Here is a 6512-nt window from a genome sequence, read left to right on the forward strand (position 1 = left end):
GCAAATCTAAAGAAACCAAGTTCCTCACACTGACTTTTGTTTTGACTGATAGTTTCATTGTCCTAGGAAGTAGATCCCAAGACCCTGACCACAAGCCTCCCACACTTGGATTATCTGTATCTCCAGCCAGACCACAGATCAATGATGTTATTTCCACAAATTTATCCTTGTAACTTTCATCACCTGCACGCTTCTCTTTGGATATATGGTCAAGGACATTTTAAATCTTCTTATTTATTTATTTATTAGTTTTAAAAAATATTTTAATTTTATTGGCATATAGTTGATTTACAATGTTGTGTTAGTTTCAGGTGTACATCAAAGTGATTCAGTCATACATATATTCATTCTTTTTAAAATTCTTTTCTCATATAGGTTATCAGAGAATATTGGGTAGAGTTCCCTGGGCTATACAGTAGGTTCCTGTTGGTTATCTTTCTTATATATAGTAGTGTGCATGTGTTCATCCCAAACTCCTGATTTGTCCCTCCCCTGACATTTACCCTTTGATAACCATAAGTTTGTTTTCAATATCTATGTTTGCTTCTGTTTTGTAAATAAGTTCATTTGTATCTTTTTTTAAATTAGATTCCACATATGAGTGATATCATATGATATTTGTCTTTCTTACTTGACTTAGTACGATAATATCTAGGTCCATCCATGTTGCTGCAAATGGCATTATTTCATTCTTTTTTATGGCTGAGTAATATTCCATTATATATATATGTACAACATCTTCTTTATCCATTCTTCTATCGATGAATATTTATATTTTTTCCATGTCTAAGCTATTGTAAATAGTGTTGCAATGAATATTGGGGTGCATATATCCTTTTGAACCATGGCTTTCTCTGGATATATGTCTAGGAGTTGGATTGCTGGATCACATGGTAGTTCTATTTTAAGTTTTTTAAGGAACCTTCATACTGTTCTCCATAGTGACTGTACCAATTTACATTCCCACCAAGAGTGTAGAGGGTTCCTTTTTCTACACAAACTTTCCAGCAGTTATTGTTTGTAGAATTTTTGATGATGATGATAGCCATTCTGAATAGTGCCAGGTGACACATCATTGTGGTTTTGATTGACATTTCTCTGATAAGTATTGATGTTAATCATCTTTTCATGTGCTTTTTGGCCATCTGTATGTCTTTGAAAAACTGTCTATTTAGATCTTCTGCCCATTTTTTCATCGGGTTGTTTGTTTCTTGACATGGAACTGCATAAGCTGTTTGTATATTTGGGGGGTTAATCTCTTGTCAGCCACATCATTTGAAAATATCATCTCCCATTCTGTGGGTTGCCTTTTCATTTTGTTGATGGTTTCCTTTGTTGTGCAGAAGTATTAAAGTTTAATTAGGTCCCATTTGTTTATTTTTATTTTCATTACTCTAGGAGGTGCATCAAAAAACATCTTACTGTGATTTATGTGTTCTACTTATGTTTTCCTCTTAGAGATTTATAATGTCTAGCATTGCATTTAGATCTTTGATCCATTTTGAGTTTATTTTTGTGTATGGTGTTACAGAATGTTCTAATTCCATTCTTTTACATGTAGCTGACCAGTTTTCCCAGCACCACTTATTGAAGAGACTGTCTTTTCTCTATTTTATATTCTTGCCTCTCTTGTCATAGATTAATTGACAATAGATGTGTGAGTTTATTTCTGGGCTTTCTATCCAATTCTATTGATCTATGTTTCTGTATTTGTGCCAGTACCATACTGTTTTAATTACTGTAACTTTGTAGTATAGTTTGAAGTCATGGAGTCTGATTCCTCCAGCTCCATTTTTCTTTCTCAAGATTGCTTTTGCTAAACATTTTAGTGCATGTTGACACCACTGCTAATAAAAGCAAGATAAGAAGTCATTGACCTTAAGGTGCCTCAACCTCTTCCTTGTCTAAAACAGCTATTTACCAGCTCCTCCTCTGGAGCTGGAACCAGAAAGTGATCTGACGCCACATGGCCTTAACCACACAGATGTCAACCAGGAATCGGGAGAGCCGTGAAGCGCAGGAGGGACCCTAACTCAGGAGGTTACTCATTCTCTCATTTAGGCTAGCAAGATGGTTCTTTTAAGAAAGCAGCAGTGAATCAGGACACTTACTTCTCAAATAAAAAAGCAGAGGCAGGAACAAGATTCATTTTGAATCACTTGTCTGAAAATAGTACTAGTGAACTTAGAGGTCTACTAATCTGTAGCTTTCAAACTTTTTACGTTTTGAACCATTAATTTGAAAGAAATCTTACCCAAAAGTATAAACATTAAAAATACATAAAAAGAAACCAAGCTGTTCTCAGGCCTCCACCTCCTGCAGCAGAGTCCTAGGAGTGCCCAGGACACAGTCTGCAAATCAGTGCATCAGAGCCTACACACCTTTTGAAAAGGGTAAAACTTGAGATCTTGTTGTTTGTTCTTCCATTCTCTCTCTTCTTTTTTCTTCTCTTAATAGCCATACTGCACTCTCCTCTAGATCACCTCTTAAATTTAAAACCCCCAATGAAATTTCCCAATTCACTTGTAGGTAATTTAAGAAACACACTAGACACAAACAAGATACCTTTTACAGCCTATCTTGACAGTGATTTATATACCTTTTCCAGAAGATAATTTGGTAATATGCATCAAAAGGCCTTTGCATCAAAAATAGTCCTATCTTTTGACTGAATTGTTCTATTTCTAGGAATTTATTTATTAAAAGATAAATAAATAATGCACATAAAAAAAGATTGCTTTTGCTATTCAGGGTCTTTTTTCTTTCCATATAAATTTAAAAATATTTTGCTCTAGTTCTGTGAAAAAGACCATTGGTAGTTTGATAGGGATAGCATTGAATCTGTAGATTATCTTGGGTAATATAGTCACTTTGACAATATTGATTCTTCCAAACAAAGGTATATCCTTCTATCTGTTTGTGTTATCTTGATTTCTTTCACCAGCATCTTATAGGTTTCAGAATAGAAGTCTTTTGTCTCCTTGGGTAGGATTATTCCTAGGTATTTTATTCTTTTTGATGCAATGGTAAATGGGATTTTTTCCTTAATTTTTCTTTCCTATACTTCATTGTAAGTGTCTAGAAATGCAACAGATTTTGTATATTAATTTTGTATCCTGAAACTTTACCAAAATCATTGATGAACTCTAGTAATTTTCTTGTGACATCTTTAGGATTTTCTATGTAGAGTATCATGTCATCTGCAAACAGTGACAGTATTACTTCTTTTCCAATTTGGATTCCTTTTATTTCCTTTTCATCTCTGATTGCATGGCTAGAACTTCCAAAACTGTGTTGAATAAAAGTGGTGACAATGGGCATCCTCACCTTGTTCCTGATTTTAGAGACAATGCTTTCATCTTTTCACCAAGGAGAATGATGTTAGCTGTGGGTTTGTCATATATTGCCTTTATTATGTTTAGGTAAGTTCCCTCTTTCCCACATTCTGGAGAGTTTTTATCATAAATAGTTCTTGAATTTTGACAAAAGCTTTTTCTGCATCTACTGAGATAATCATATGGTTTTTATTCTTCAATTTGTTAATGTGGTATATCACAGTGACTGATTTGTGGATATTGAAAAATCCTTGCATCTTTGAGATAAATCCCATTTGGTCATGGTGTGTGGTCCTTTTAATGTATTGTTGGATTCAGTTCACTAGTATTGTCTTGAGGATTTTTGTGTCTATGTTCATCAGTGATACTGGCCTGTAATTTTCTTTTTTGATGGTATCTTTGTGTTTTTGGAATCAGGGATATATTGGCCTCATAGAATGAGCTTGGGAGTGTTCCTACCTCTTCAAGTTTTTGGAAGAGTTTCAGAAGGATAGGTGTTAAGTCTTCTCTAAGAGTTTGATAGAATTCACCTATGAAGCCATCTGGTCCTGAACTTTTGTTTCTTAGAAGTTTTTAAATCACAGTTTCAATTTTAGTACTTGTGATTGCTCTAATCATATTTTCTATTTCTTCTTGGTTCAGTCTTGGCAGATTGTACATTTTTAAGAATTTGTCCATGTCTTCTAGGGTGTCCATTTTATTGGCATACATTTGCTTGTAGTAGTTTCTTATGATCCTTTATATTTCTGTGGTGTCAGTTGTAACTTCTCCTTTATCATTTCTAATTTTACTGATTTGAGTCCTCTTCCTCTTTTTCTTGATGGATCTGGCTAAAGGTTTATCAATTTTGTTTATCTTCTCAAAGAACCAGCTTTTAGTTTCATTGACCTTTGCTATTGTTTTCTTTGTCTCTATTTGTTTCTGTTCTGACCTTTATGGTTTATTTCCTTTTACTAACTTTAGGTTCTGTTTGTTCTTCTTTATCTAGTTGTTTTAGGTGTAAGGTTAAGTTGTTTATTTGAGATTTTCCTTGTTTCCTCAATTAAGGTTATATTGCTATTAAATTCCCTCTTAGAGCTGCTTTTGCGGCATCCCAAAGGTTTTGGACTGCAGTGTTTTTGTTGTCATTTGTTCTAGGTATTTTTTTATTTCCTCTTTGATTTCTTCAGTAATCCATTGGTTGTTTAGTAACATATTGTTTAGCATCTATGTGTTTGTGATTTTTATAGTTCTTTTTTTCCTGTAATTTATTTCTAATCCCATAGTGTTGTGGTCAGAAAAGATGCTTGGTATGATTTCAGTTTTCTTATATTTACTGAGGCTTGATTTGTGGCCCAAGATATGATTTATCCTGGAGAATGTTCCATGTGCACTTGAGAAGAAAGTGTATTTGCCTGTGTGTCAATGGAATGTTCTGTATATATCATTTAAGGCCTCTGTTTGCTTACTGATCTGTCTGGATGACATGTCCATTGATGAGAATGCAGTATTAAAGTCTCCCACTATTACCGTATTATTGTGAATTTCTCTTTTTATGGTTGTTAGCATTTGCCTTATATATTGAGGAGAACATCTGTTGGATTCATATGTAGTTACAATTGTTATATCTTCTTCCTAGATTGATCCCTTGATCACTATGTAGTGTCCTTCCCTGTCTCTTGAAACAATCTTTCTTTTAAAATCATTTTGTCTGATATGAGTATTGCTACTCCAGCTTTCTTTAGATTTCCATTTGCATGGAATAACTTTTTCCATCCCCTCACTTTCAGTCTGCGTGTGTCCCTAGATCTGAAGTGGGTCTCTTGTAGACAGCATATAGATAGGTCTTATTTCTGTATCCATTCAGCCAATCTATGTCTTTTGGTTGGAGCACTTAATCCTTTTACATTTAAAGTAATTATCAATATGAATGTACTTATTGCCATTTTCTTAATTGTTTTGGATTTGTTCTTGTAGGTCTTTTTTCTTCCCTTCCTCTTTTGGTCTCTTCTCTTGTGATTTGATGTCTATTTTTCGTGATGTGTTTGGGTTGTTTTTTCTTTTTTGTGTGTGTATCTATTGTAGATTTGTGTTTGCATTTCCCATGAGGTTTTAATACAGCAGTCTTTTTTTTTTTTTTTTTGTGGCACGCGGGCCTCTCACTGTTGTGGCCTCTCCCATTGCAGAGCACAGGCTCCAGACGTGCAGGCTCAGTGGCCATGGCTCATGGGCCCAGCCGCTCTGCGGCATGTGGGATCCTCCCAGACTGGGGCACAAACCCGTGTCCCCTGCATTGGCAGGCAGACTCTCAACCACTGCACCACCAGGGAAGCCCCAATACAGCAGTCTTTATATGTATCAGATCATTTTAAGTTGCTTGTCTCTTAGTTTCCAATGCATTTCCAATATCCTGCATTTGAACTCTCCTCTTTCCATGATTGCTTGTTTTGATGTCGTATCTGTGTGTGGATGAATTCCTACCTTTACTTTATATTTGCCTGTACCAGTAAGCTTCCCCATTTGTAATTTTCTTGATTCTATTTTTGGTCTTTACTTTTCTGCCTAGAGAAATTCCTTTAGAATTTGTTGCAATGCTGGTTTTGTGGTGCTGAATTCTCTTAGCTTTTGCTGATCTGTAAAAGTTTTGATTTCTCCTTCAAATCTGAATGAAAGCCTTGATGGGTAGAATAATCTTGGTTGTAGGTTTTTCGCTTTTCTCACTTTATATCATGCCAGTCCCTTCTGGCCTGCAGAGTTTCTGCTGAAAAATCAGCTGATAACCTTATGGGGGTTCCCTTGTATGTTATTTGTTGCTTTTCCCTTGTTTTTTAAAATATTTTTTCTTGGTCTTTAATTTTTGTCAGTTTGATTAATGTGTCTCATTGTATTCCCCCTTGGATTTATCTTGTATGGGATTCTCTGTGCTTTCTGTACTAGAGTGAGTGTTTCCTTTCTCATGTTAGGGAATTTTTCAACTGTAGTCTCTTCAAATATTTCAGGCTCTTTCTCTCTCTCTTCTCCTTCTGGGACCCCTATATTGTGAATGTCAGTGTGTTTAATATTGTTTCAGAGGTCTCTGAGACTGTCCTTATTTCTTTTCATTCTTTTTTATTTATTCTGTTCCATGGCAGTGATTTCCACCATTCTGACTTCCAACTCACTTATTCATTCTTCTATCTAGCAGTTATATTCATTCTG

This window comes from Stenella coeruleoalba (assembly GCF_951394435.1).
Source record: "Stenella coeruleoalba genome assembly, chromosome: 14".
Taxonomy (NCBI): Eukaryota; Metazoa; Chordata; class Mammalia; order Artiodactyla; family Delphinidae; genus Stenella; species Stenella coeruleoalba.